The sequence below is a fragment of the Chionomys nivalis genome, chromosome 23 (assembly GCF_950005125.1).
Source record: "Chionomys nivalis chromosome 23, mChiNiv1.1, whole genome shotgun sequence".
Lineage (NCBI taxonomy): Eukaryota > Metazoa > Chordata > Mammalia > Rodentia > Cricetidae > Chionomys > Chionomys nivalis.
The window spans coordinates 44,759,448-44,773,378 of NC_080108.1; the positions used below are offsets into that span (position 1 = coordinate 44,759,448).

Here is a 13,931-nt window from a genome sequence, read left to right on the forward strand (position 1 = left end):
TGGAGGTATGACCCCGTCCTTCTGAGTCTTCAGAAACTTGTACTCAATGCCTATGCTACTGTGTGTCCAGTGATACAAATGACTTTCCAGAAAAGAATACATGATATTGTGAGATTCATGTACTGGAAATATTGTTATTTTATGACAGAATAAGGCTGGGCTTTTTTTTCCTTGAAAGAGATTATCTAACAATCAAGTAACTAATCAAGAAATACAACACTCTTTTTTCTGGTTTAAATAAATGTATGTAAGTCATATTAATAGATGTAATTTTAAAGATGTTACCATCAACTACTATATAATTATTTTGATTCAATGCTCACCATAATTGATTTTTCTTTTTTCTTGTTTTATTTTAAAATTTTTATTCATGTCCCATAACCCCTTCCTCTCCTCCTTCCAATACCCTCACCTTCCCCCACCTCAACACCAACCACTCCTCAGAAAGAGTAAAGCTTCCCATGGGGAGTCCACAATGTCTGACATATGAAGTTGAGACAGGATAAAAACCCTCACCATTGCATCAAGCCTGAGCAAGACATCCCACCATAATGAATTAGCTCCAAAGAGTCAGCTCACACACCAGGGACAGATTCCTGTTCCACTGTCAAGGGTCCCCTCAAACAGATAAAAGCCAGACAACTGTTGGCCATATGCACAGGGCCTAGTTTCATCCCATGCAGGCTCCCTAGCTATCTGTCTAGAGTCTGTGAGTTCTCATGAGCTCAGGTCAGCTGTCACTATGGATTTCCCCATCATGATCTTGACCTCACCTGGTTCATATATAAAAAGCTGAATGGCCAATAGCAAGACAGGAGTAAAGACAGGCAGAGTCAGCAGGCAGAGAGAATATATAGAAGGCAATATCCGGGAGAATGGAAGGAGGAGGAAGAACAAAGAGAGGAGGATGGTAGGGTGATGGGAAACTTCAGCCAATCACATTCTTTTTAGGGTATGTCCCCCTGGGGCCACAAAAAACAAATAAAACATCAAGGTGCGCTCGCCTCTTCCTCTTTGCTCCCTGTGCTCCTGGTCGTTGGAACCCTGGCTGTGTAAGTTTTCTTTCCTCCATTTATTAAAAGCTGAATCTATTATATTATGCTGGTCTGGTTAATTCTAACTTATCGGTAGACCACGCCCCCATCAGTTGGCGCCCAAGCATGAGGCTTTTTGGATACCCACCAGCGACTTCTCTCACTGGGGCCTCCCTCCCCTCCACACAGCCCAGAGCAGCCCTCTGTGTGCAACTACTCTGCCACCACTGTGGAACTGGCGAGTGAGCGAATGGAGCTCAGGAAACATGACTTGTCTCCAGCCCAGCCTACCCACTGCGGCCCCGCCCCGGCCCCGCCCAGTGCAAACGCCCGCCATACTTGCCTGCGCCCAGCAGCAGGACCCGCACACAGTGCCATTGTTAGCTGCCCTCCACGCACAGGACCACTCCATGTCCCCTCCTCGCCGCCCCTGCTGAGTCCAACCTATGCTGCCGCCTGCCTGTAGTTAAATAATTTACATAGCACACGGTCTGTGAGTTTAACCTCTGGATTTGAGTAATTCTCTTCCCATCTCTGTACCATGTTTTAACTTTGCCACAAGGGGCATAGCCAAACAGACAGGCCATCTAATGTTGGATATTCAGGCTCTAAAACCATGGGCTAAATAGATTTCTTCTTAAGGTCCTGGCTTCAGGTACTTTGTACTTTAGATACCAGAATAAACACAAACGCCTATTCTGTTACATTACAGCTTTGAAAAAGAATATGTTTTGTATCTAGGCTCTGTTTTTTTAAATTGACAATTATATGTCTTAATCTGCCTGTGAAAAAGCAAGATGCTCGGAAAAGGCAAATTAAACCATGGTCCTGACTTGCTCTGCTCACAACACAAGGAGACAATGTTACAACAGATGTAAGATTCCTTGTAGGTATTGTGACTTCTCCAAATTCAATTTTCCCTTTTCAGTAATCCACGTCAGAAGCTAAATTAGATCAGCCAGGATGGATACTCCTGAAAGGCTTACAGGAGCTACCCAACAATTCACCAACAAATCAACAAGCAAGCAGACTGAGAAATGAGTGTATCTAATTATCCTCCAATGGCCAGCATAAGAGCTTACAGCACTAATGTCTTAGCTAAGGTTCTGAGTCACCAGGGTCCCACTAATACCGTCACATGACTTCCCATATGTATGGGCATCGTTTCTCAAGCTGCTTCACCCGCAGAAAAACCTGCAGTACTTAAGTAGCTTCCTCTTCAGGAAGATGTTAATGACTGCCTAGAACATTCTGTGAGGCTCCTATTCAGAGTCCAGCAGCATTTCAGAAATATAGCGAAGTCAGGAGTGATGCCGCACACCTTTGACACCAGTACTTGGGAGGCAGGGGCAGGTGGCTCTCTGAGTTTGAGGCCAGCCTGCTCTACAGAGTGAGTTCTAAGATAGTCAGAGCTATACAGATGAAATGCTGTCTTGAGAGAAATGGAGATAGGAAGATAGGGAAGAAGGCAGGAACGAAGGAGAGAGAGAAAGAGCGAGAGTGAGAGAGAGGGAGAGAGAGGGAGAGGGAGAGAAAGAAAGAAAGGGAAAGGAAATATAGAGAGCAATGGCAATTTTTTTAATCTGCTGGGCATCCTCATTCTGTGCGGACTTTGAACACATTCTCCACATTCCTTGGGTAAGAAGTATGGACTGGCTAATTTGCTTTCTGTTTACAAGTAATTTTTTTAAAGAACAAATTCACCCATCAAGATTATAAGATAGGAACAATGCATTCAGCAATCCTTAGGCTCCTTACATAACATGGCTTGACATGGGGTCAATGCCCAGTCAAAGCTTTCTGATAAGTATGCTATTATTTTAGTTAAATAATAATCACACATAAACATGACCTCATGGCCTCGGGCAGGGCCATAAACACCTGTCCTGGACCTTCTCACCCACCTTCACCCTGATCTTGGGAGTCCTTGCTATCTTAAAGTTGCTCTGACTTGAATTCCAGCCCTCAAGGGAGGGGAAAACCCACCAACAAATAACCATGTACCTGTGGTGGGGACAGTGTCCGAGGGGTCCTTGTCCAAACAGCTAAACTCTGTGCCTTCTCTCACCTGAAATGAGACACGCAGGGGATGAACAAATGCACCAACTGGACTAGAACTTGGGGGAGAGGATTGGGGGTTGGCCCTATATACTGGAAACGACCACTCACAATTAAAACAGAACAGAACTAGTCTGTTAAGATCTCTCTCTCTCTTTCAACCTCATAGCTCACTGTTCATAACACATTGTTCCAATCTGTCTCCTCCTCCTTCACCTGAGCTCAAGCCATTAATAGTCCTGTCTACAGTGTTGCAGGTCCTCATCAGTACCACCTCCTTTAGGCTGGAGGTCCCCTCCTCTCCCTTCGCAATGGTCTCCCTCTCTCTCTCAGGAAGATGTAACTGTGACCTTCCCCTGCCTAGATTCTCAGCCAAGCCAGGCCCTTCTGTCCATGCTGCCTATTGTTGTGTCCTCCAGGATGACAATGGTGCCAAGCATCTAGGAAATACTATTCGCTGATTGGACAAATAAATTGCTGCCATATATTAACCTCAGTATAAAATCCATCTATCCTAACACTTCCCGACTCTAGTCTGTCCTTGACCAAAGTCTTGATACCCTCCCATACCTCTGAGCCTTTGCTTAAGGCATTCCTCCAACTCTTTCCTCTTCTCCATTTTCTTACCCTTCTGCCTCCCAGGTTCACCCCTAGTCATCCTTCAAAGTTGAGATCATCTTTAGGAAAGTCATCTTTAACTTTTTGAGTTGGTTTTTCTTCCTCTGTATTCGCAGAAGACCCAACACAAAATTTTAATTCCAGTTACTATAGTGTTTGTAATTACTGGCTGGTGTGTCCATTTCTCTACCAAACTGTGTGCTTTTGGACTAGCAGTGTGCTTTATTCATGTTTTAAAATCTCATGTCTAGGATTCACCTATACATCTTCTTCATCACCTAACAGATCACGACTCGGCCCTGGCCCCGAGTCCTTGCCCCTCTGAGCTTCCGTTCTAGAGTTATAAGAGAGACTTAATAATGCATCCTGAGGGAAAACAGCAATATATAGAAACCAATAGCAACACTTTGATAGGATTCCCTGCATTCTAGACACTGGAGTAAATGCTTTCTCTTTCTTAATACATTTTGTAACTCCACATGGTGAGACTATCACAGTCACAACTTCCCAAATGAAAACCAAAGGCGCGGGGAGGTTGAGGGCCTTTCTTATCCACACACAGCCAGGATCTGGAAGACTCCGGATTTGAAGGTAGAGCCAGTGGCTTCATCTCACTATGCCTGCTTCCTTCTAGGTGCATTTATGATATTAGAAAATATGGGGCCCGTTGGTAACTCAGGAATCTTTCTCGTTGCATTTCTTAAGAGTAGAAGCTCACTCTACCACTTGGAGCGAATGCTCCCATGGAAAGGGAAGGACCAAGTCATCTTTATCCACCTTTGTCCTGGTTCTCTGAGAGCAAAGACGTCAGTCTTTCGGTGTTTGAGCCCTGAGGAGTGCAAAGTGTCCTATCTAATCTCAGCGGGAAGAATCCAGGTGACTCTGAGATGATAAGCCACAATCCAGATGTGTACAGTGCAGGTAAGGTTGGACTTTAAGGCTATCTGGTCCCCAAACTACCTGGTTCCAGACCTCAGCTCCCTTCTCCCTCTACCCTGACAATTCTATTTTCTTCCTCCTCAGATTAAAGGCTCAAGGACTAGCCAAAGATTAGTGGAGGATCCGAGGTCTCTTTTCAAATTGCCACAGTGCCATGGAACCCCAACTACCTCATGTAGCTGTGAGAGCTACATGGAGTCAGGTCTAAGATGGTGTTGATCCGGGCCACCAAGAGCAAGCCACACATACACTTGAGGTCCTTTGCCCCCCAGTCTTCCCTGGCTGAATTTCAGGTACCTGTTGCAGTTTCCAGAACTCCACAGCTCTCGGTGTGCCCAGAGGCCAGTGGAGTTTTTAGGACACAATGAACCATGTGGAAGGTTACAAAGACTCACGTCTGTCCTGCCCTTACCTGAAGTCTTCCTATGGGTTTCAGCTGTTTGGCCTGGTCGTTGCTATTTCTGTAGGTGAACAGATAGGGGCTCTCCTGTAGACAAAGGTAACATATAGCCATGACCCAGAGCTCCCCATCCCATAGTAATCAAGCCCATCATCTTCGATATGGTTAACTGAAACGTTCATGATATAAGGTTTCAGGTGGGGGCAGGGTCCAAGAGAGACACTGAGGAGGGGTGTTGGGGAGTAAGGAGTTTATTTTTTTTTTTTAAAAAAAGGAGTGTCACAGACAAGCAGACAGATAAAACATACATGGTGAGGGCTCCAAGGACAGCTCAGAGCCCAGAGAGAGACAGCCTGGTGGGGTCTCTGAAGAGTTGTACAGAGCCTTGGTGCAGAATGAGATTGGGGGTTGGTTTCACAGTAGAAGTCTGTGAGCCGGACATAAGTCAGGGAAAGGGCTGGGGAAGAAGGTATGTGATAATATCCCCATCCCCTTGGGTATAAATTCTCTTCCCAGTGCAGAGACCCTGGCCCCAGGGTTCTGTTAGCCAGGGACTTGGTAGGTATCTGTCAGTTTCTGTGACTGGGAAAAGGCTGCTGAGGGTGTTATGGCCTGGGCAGTGGCTGGATTCTAACACTGAGTTTTCACACCTATCTTCTCCATGAATCCAGACCTTTCCCTGCCCCTTCTCTTTCTGTTTCCTGATGGCCTCCTGAAGAAGGTCCCCGGGGCTTTGAAACAGCCCACTTGCAAGCTACTCATCTCTGATACTTCCTTCCTCTCTGTCTCAGTGGTCTGTATCACCCAGTTAAACACAGAAATCTCAGACAGAAGACCTCATTTTAGGCTTCTTGGAAGTCAGAACAAAGAGGAAAAGAGGTTTGCCTAATCACAATAAACTTACTAATTCTGCTATCAAGAAAGCAACCCTCCCCCCAAATCAACCTGCATTCCACGAGAGAAGGAATTTCCATCATTGATGTTTAGTTATTTCCTCATCCATGTCTTTGGAAAGATTATCTATAGATTTATTACATTTTGGGCACATATTTAGGATACAGCCTTCAAGACTCCTTAGGACCTCATCAGCTCTGCCTCCCGAGGTATAGGAAGGCCTTGATGTGGCACCTGGGGCCCCAAGAAGGCTAGCGGGACCATAACTGGAGGCCAGGTGAGCTGTGGCCTTGTTCCTGTGATGCCCACAGGTATGAAGGGTCTTCACTCTGCTCTCACAGTGCACAGGAATCAGTTTTAGGACAACCTGTGCTCAGGTCCAGAACAGCAGGCCCAAGACTCTCGGGGCTAAAGTCTCAGTAACACCCCACTTTTCAGTGAAGTCCACGTTGTCACCCACACCTCACCTCACCCAGCCCAGTGTCTCCTACCTGAGACAGACATTCCAGCCTCTCTCTCTCCGATGCATCAAACAGTTCATCTTTGTGACCCACTGGCTTCATCTAGAAGAGAAGGTGACAGCTGAAACAGAGGCCTCGTGTAGGTAGCAGCCTTCCATGGCACTCCTGAGATGGGTTCCTCCAGCCAGGGAGCTCTCTGAGTCTGACTCTTGGGTCAGTAGCCCTTGTGGGCATTTCCAGCTCCATCCTAGACTGAGGGGTAAGTAGCTCAACTCTCAGGGAAGTGTGGCCTACATCTTTCTAGGGATGTGGTAGTACTCTCCTTTGAAGACCGTGGTGTGAGATTGGTGGGTTTTGGGGGGTGTTGGCTTTTGATGGGACTTCCTAGCCCACCTCCCCAGGAGTGCAGTAGGAGAAACTGAACATGGTTTGGAGCAGGTATCCAAGGCAGACAGACATTGTTATTTGGAGTCCAACCAGATTATCACAGCGGGTCACGTGGCTTCCCCAGGATGGTTACCATACTTGGCATCGTGTCCTCCCCTCAGTGTCCAGTTGGCTGGACGCTGATAAAGATTTCCATGTCAAAGACAGTAGAGACAGGGAGGAAGGACAAGCCCAAGCAGCGTGGGAAAAGCCTGTATCTTTTGCCCCAGTTTTCCCCTTCTTGCAGCTATAATCTACAGTGTGGTTCTCATCCTCCTTAATGCTGTGGCCCTTTAATACAGTTCCCCATGCTGTGGTGACCCCCAGTCATAAGGTTATTTTCATTACTTCTTCATAACTATTTCTGCTGTTATGAATTGTAATGTAAATATCTGACATACAGGATATCTGAAATGTTTCCCCCCCCAGGGGTTGCAACTCACTGGTTGAGAACCATCAATCAACATGTACACAAACCCAGGTTCAATAAAAAAAAAAACAAAACAAAACAAAAAAAACAAGTCTGGATTGAAGTTTACACAGCTGCCTATGAAGTCAAACAGGCCCCAGTGTTTGGCTGGGCCACAGAGACGGAGTGACAGGGAACGCAGCTTGGCCCCCACCCTCGCAGACAACAGACTGGCTAGCAACTTGAGAACAAATGGCATCAGTACAACTGCCACAGAGGCCACCCGACAGCAGACAGATGGCGCTGAGAGCAGCAGGTGGAACCAGCAGGTCATAACTGCAGCAAAAGCACCGGAGAAAGGGGAATGAAGGTCACTGAAGAACGAGATGAAGGGTTTTTTTTAGGTTTTCTTCAGTGCTGGGTGTCAAGAACGGGGCCCTCCACATGCCAGGCAAATGCTCCACTACAAAGCCACATCCTCAACCCAAGGTGGGCGAGTGTTTTTAAAACTTCTTTTTATGGACTGGGGATGTATCTCAGAAGAGTGCTTGAGTCCTGGTTTGATCCCCAGCCCTGAATAAAGACCTAGTGTGGTCATGCATGCCTGTGATCCAGTACTGTGAAGGCAGAGGTGGAGGATCAGAAACTCCAGGTCGTTCTCAAGTAGCAAGTTCAAGGCCAGCTTGGGCTACATGAGATCCTGGATATGGTGGGGGTGGGGCAGAAACACAGAGAGACAGAGACACAGAAGGAGAGGGAGGAAGCCGGGAACTTAAAAACCTGCTGCAGTGGTTGAAGGGTCTTCGACCCATGCCTTTCCCTCCTGTTTGGGAGCCTTCTGCTTTGCTCTCAGCCCTGCCACACCACAGTGCTAGGCCCTGGTAGCAGTTTTGTCCCTCATCCCCCCCCCCGACAAGGACTCTGACAGGGATGTGGTTGGTTACTGGCTTGGACACCCCCTCTAGCTGTCACACAGATAAACCACAATGATTCAGAAGCCCCTCAAGATCTAGTAATTCTGCATTTGTGCCCCAGATACCTGGAAGCCAGAAGAACGTTCAGGACTTGTGGCTTGTTCTGATCTGATGGGAGGAGGCAGATAAAGGGGGGGCATAATTACAGTCAGTTCTAGAGGAGTGGCAGGGAAGAAATGGGCTCTCAAACTCCTTTCAGTTTTATTTTGATGGTGGACCGTCCTAGGAAAAAGGGAGCGCTCATGGGGCCTGGCTAATGGCTGGATCAACTGCACTCAATTTTCCCTCAGTCTTTCAAGAATGTCAGAATCCAGAGAGAATCTGGAAAGAAACCATATCTATCCTGACAGCTGAATTCAACAGAACCCTGCAAACCATTTCAAGGGCCCCAGAGAAGAGCAGTTTATAGGTTTGTCCACTAAACCTGCTTCTGTTTAGAACCTCATCTTAAATGAGCATGATGGTACACACCCATAATTTCAAATTTTGGGAGGCCGAGGCAGGAGGATTGTTTAAGTTTGAAGTCAGCCTGGCTACAGACTGAGATCATGTCTCAAGGCCAAGGCCACAGCAAGCCTCACGTTAAATGTTCCCATATCAGTCATACAGTTTTCTTACACTGGTTCTGACTCTGAATCCTCAGAGAAGAGAGAAAACCTGATTACTTCAAATAGCCCCTCTTCCTTCGTCTACCACCTGGGGCTGCTGTACCCAAAGGCACCGTCTCCCGTCCCCAGCCCCCAACATCTGTCCCTGGTCTCATCCTTGCTATGGCTTCATCTTCCACTCTCTTCATTGGTCTCCTTCACTCTGCTCTGCCACTGTGAAATTAGCTTACATGGGGACGGAGGAGGGTAATCGTAAGAAAATCATCTCTGGGGGTTGGTTAAATGGCTCAGCAAACTGGCCACCAAGCCTGATGTGAGTGTGGCAGGCAGTCCTCTGGCCTCTGCACGCACACCATAGCTCAGTGCACCCCTCCCTCGATAAATAAGAGCAATAACTTTAGAAATCGGATCTGGAATGAGTTCTTCTGAAGTATGACTACTTCCCACATTTCCCCTCCTGCCTGGTAGCGCTAGCATCTTGCCGCGAGACTCAGCGTAGTGTTGTGATTACTGGGAGGCCCTGGGATTGAATGTCCCCAAGGGTGTGTCCCTTCACTACTATGATACAAGAATTTCCAGAAACTGCTGAAGAAGCAGCAGAAAGGACCTAGAGAGAATGAGTTCTGCCCAAACACAAATATTCAGCTTTGTAGAGGGGGCGCAAGATGCAGCCAGGGCTGGGACCAGGGAGATCAGGAACCTAGCAGAGTTCTAGTCCGGGTGTGCGCAGACAAAACCACTCACCACCTCCGCATATGTGCAGCGCTTAGAGCTCACACCTGCCCTCTGAGGGCACAGAAGACAGATGCTGATGTGGCCTGTGTGTCGTCACACATGGCTCTGTGGGCTGCAGAGATCCCTTTCAACATAGATGGGTAGTCAGGAGAACGGCAGGTGAAGGTCCCTGAGATTATAGCACTTCTGACCACCCCCACACCCGCTGCTACCCATCTAGGAGGAAAGCCCTCCCCCTGAGGCTCTGTGTTTGAATGTGGCATAGAACATGTAACCCTGGGTATGGCCTCCATGGTTTGGGGTAAGATAAACACACAAACCAAGGGCTCCAGCCTCCCCATACTCTAAGAGACCGCAGAACTGAAAGACATGAAGGGAGCCCACAGGCTCCCCTAGCTGAAGGTCATTGTACTCTCTTGGCAGGGTAGAGAATAGCGTGACTCTGTCAAGCAGCAGCCAGAAGTGGGACTGGAGCCAAACCCACTTTCTGACACCCTCTGCCTCGCCCAATCTGTCACATTCCAGATCTTTCATGGGCAGATTCAAGCCTGCAGGAGCTGTGGGTGGGTTCCAGCAGAGTGGTGGTGGCCTGGTATTTTGCCAGTGGGGAAACGGGGGGACTGAAACACTCCTTTCTCCCTTTCTGGGCTGTAGGCGCCTGGAAGGACTTAATAGGAAACTTAGTGGGTTTGCTGGTGTTGGACTGGAGAGAGGCCAGTGACTGCCACTTAGGACAACTGTCACTTCCTCCGGGATGTCCTCCTGGCACTTGCTGTACCCCAAACTCTTATCTCCCTCTGGGCACTCGCTCCTTGTGACCCTTGAGCAGGCCAGAGGAAATTGGGTCGGCAGCCCGGGAATGCCACTGGACCGCCTGATAAAAGTGGTTGTCGCCACTACTGCCGCCAACGCTGAGGAGAGGAGAAAGGGAAAGGGTCCCGCCCTGCTGTGCTCTCTTCAGCTGATCCTGAGTTCTAGGGCTTGTCTGTCTGCACTCTGAGTCCCATCATCCCCATACTGCCTCTCAGATAGGCCAGCCTCCCTCCTGCCACTCGGCGATGCACTTGGCTCATTATCCCCACACCCTTTGCTGAGAGGCCCTGGTGCCAAGGGTGCCTGCCCTGCCCTCCTCCTGTACATCACTTCAAACTCACCTCAAATTCTGTCTTCAGGGCCCCTCCTGACCTCACGGTCCATACTATCTTTGAGGATCTGCCAGCCCAGCCCTGCCGGCCAGGACACTTGTGCCCTGTTCTAATGACTGGTACCCTCCCAGCTATAACTTGAGCTCCATGAAGACAGGGGCCACACTTGGTCGTCCTGTACCCTCTAGCACCAGGCAGGGCAGAGCAAAGTCAGACACTTGTCGGCTGAGGAAGCATGATGTGGCAGAGGCCTGAGGCTGAGCTGGTACAGTCAACCCTGTCTCCTTGACAGGTCACAGGAGGTCATGAAGCCCGGGGTCTGCTTTCTGCCCTTCATGGAATAAAAGGTCTCAACATGTGGATCACAATCCCTTTAGCAAACCTCTAGCTCCAAAAAAAAAAAAAACAAAACAAAAAACCCACATTTACATTACAATTCATAACAGCAGCAAAATTACATTTATGAGGTAGCAACAAAAATAATCTTATAGTTGTGGGTCACCACAACATTAGGAGCTGTATTAAAGGGCCACAGCGTTAGGAAGGTTGAGAACCACCGGTTAGGGGTTATCCCACCAAGTGCCTGCCCCACCAGCAAGTGCCTTTGGAAAAAGCCTTGGGTTTCACTGCCAAAGGTCAAAGTGTTTCACACATGGGGTCACTACCACCGTCCCCTAACCTCCCTGATCCAATCTCCACGGGTCACCTTGGAATAACTGAAATTCAGTATACTCCATGCAGCTCACCAGCTGGAGGAAAAGAATGAGATGCTTCTAATCCAAGGAAGAACAAAACCCAATTCATATTGCTGGGATTCTAAGGATACGGCAGCAAGGATGGGCAAACAATGGCAAAAGAAGCACCCTGAAAGGGCACCAAGTTTTGGGGTACCTCCCAAAGTCCCTGGGAAACCTTTGGGGACCCGGGAAAGCCCATCATTGTTATCCTAGGGAGAGCAACACAATCTAAGACATGGAGGGTGAGATACACTGAACGTGTGGGGTCAGGTGTGATGTGTTTCCTGTATGTGGGGTTGACACCTGAATTGATGCAGGCATGAAAGGCAGGATCTAATTCCAGCCCAGGCCATCTCTCTGACGACCGTGATGGCTCCAGGTACCACCTACAACTTTTAAACCTGCATGGTGCCACTTCAGAGAGGAAAGCGAGTAGGAACCTCAGGGAGCCTGTGCCCTGAATGCAACTTGAAGCCAGTCAACCACCCAACTCTAGGGGCCCGGCCCTGCCTCTGGGGAAAGCAGGATGGAGCTCTGTACCAGGTCACCATTGGTAAGTCAAGGCTGTCCCTCTGTGAACCAGCCCACAGGCTGGCATGAGCCACACATCTCCACACTCACCATGTTGTTCCAGATCCTGAGGGTGAGCATGCTGGGATCCTGGGGCGAGGACCTCTCCTGGAGGAGAATGAGGTAAGAAAGGACTCTGTCACCCCACCCCTACCCCGAGGATATGATGCTGTCCACCTATGTGGACAGGGCCTTGGCCCATCCAGCTCTGTCCTCTAGCCCTTCCTCAAGGAGCAGTACATTTATAGGAGTGCTGTCTGGAGTTAGGGTTTGGAGGTTAGGGCTGGCAGGAACAGGGTGAGTCTCTGGTTTCTCTGTATTGTTATAGAGCCTCCAAAACTTAACGCAGAACAGGAGCAGGTGACTGGGAGGTGACTCCATTGGGGCAGTGAGGCATGGGCAGGGAGTCCTTTCCAGTATGAACCATGACTTCAAACAGCAAGTAAGTCTTGGAGGTGGCACAGTGAGGCCAACAGGTAGGAGCTGGCAGCTGTTCCTCCACACAGCCCTGAAGGCTCAGGGGCTACAGAGACCCCATTAGGCAGGCATGTCCGTCTCTCAGGGCTATACAATCCTCCTCCCTTGGGGAGGAAGACGCAAATGCCTCTCTCCAGGGATGGAGGTAGAGGAGCACACAGAAGGAAAAGCTAGAGGGAATGGTCTGGAAAACAGCAACCTCTGTAATCACAAAGGTGGGAGGGGGTACCCAGGGCTCCTCAAGCCATAGGACCCGAAATCTTCCACATGCTAGCTTGTGACATCCACTCCAGACGGATGGGATATTAATAACAGTCCTTGTTTTACAGGTGTGAAACCAAGGCATGGGGAAGCCAAACTCTTTGTATGAGGTCACACAGTAGGCCCATTCCCGACACAGGGCTTTAGGCCAGGCTATCAGCCTCAAGGCCCTGCCTCTCAGAATCTGCCTCACGGGTCTCTGCAACCCCATGAGGGAACCACATGGGAAAGGGTGAGAGACTACGGTGGCATTGTTCCTGAGACTGCACACCCGGTATTCAGGGAAGGCTGTGGATTCTGCGGAGGAAAGGGGGCTGGGAGGAGGCAGGGGCAGGTGTGCGGCCCAGGCTTCCTCACCATCTAGTATCCATACTCGCGATGCCCCGCATGGCTCACTCACCGAAGGTGGTTCTACCTCATAGAAGGCTGGAAAACCACTGTGAAGGATTCATATTTGTTGAACTTGCTGGAGACCAGGAGACCTTCCCAGGTTTCCTGGAGAAGGGACAAAAGAGTGCCCGTTCAAGAGCCCACACCAGCCAAAGTTGTTTGGCATATGAAGACCCTCCTTCAATCAGCTCTACACATCATACCAAAACCCTCACTCAACCACCTCTACACGTGACTGACAACTGTGTGCTGCTTGGAAGGCCCCCCTTGCCTTACACTTTGGGGCTGTTGAGGACTGCAAAAGAGTTTTCCCTTGCCTCTGAAGCCCCAGCACCAGGGCGTACCAGACAAAGATCTGGAGACGGTTCTCCGGAAACTCAAGAAGTACAAGGCAGCCCTGCACGCCGTGGAGGCTAGGTCTGCAAAGGCACGTGCCACCAGTGTCCCTTGCTCCCACTCAATCATACCCAGAGTGGACAGTGCCACACAACTGTGAACTTACAACTGTGGCGGAATGCCATCTTGTTAACACAGGTCAGCGGGCTCTGTATTCTGAGCTGTTTGCCAGCCAGAATAGCAGCTTCCACTGAGCCCACCACACTCCACTGGGCCTCCTTGGTCAACTAAAGTGTGTGGCATCAGGAACCATGACTTGCCTCCATACAGGCACCATCTGTATGGTGTGTACAGTGGGGATTTCTGGGGAGGAGGAGGCCGGGACAGGCGCATGGCCCAGGCTTCTTCCCCATCTACTGTCCACATATTCAAGGCCTCACATAACTCACTCACCGAGGG

At 49.1% G+C, this 13,931-nt stretch overlaps 1 protein-coding gene across 1 annotated transcript in view; it reads right to left on the reverse strand.

The window, feature by feature from the left end:
* Window positions 1-1,412: 1,412 nt before the first annotated feature.
* LOC130865163 (E3 ubiquitin-protein ligase HERC2-like) overlaps window positions 1,413-13,931 on the reverse strand; it is a 68,093-nt gene continuing 55,574 nt past the window's right edge. The window contains exons 29-34 of the mRNA XM_057756038.1: window positions 13,147-13,241; window positions 12,060-12,116; window positions 6,435-6,506; window positions 5,062-5,136; window positions 3,039-3,102; window positions 1,413-1,494 (exon numbers count right to left, since the gene is read on the reverse strand). The gene's annotated coding sequence lies outside the window, so the exon portion shown is untranslated. The remainder of the gene's footprint in view (window positions 1,495-3,038; window positions 3,103-5,061; window positions 5,137-6,434; window positions 6,507-12,059; window positions 12,117-13,146; window positions 13,242-13,931) is intronic.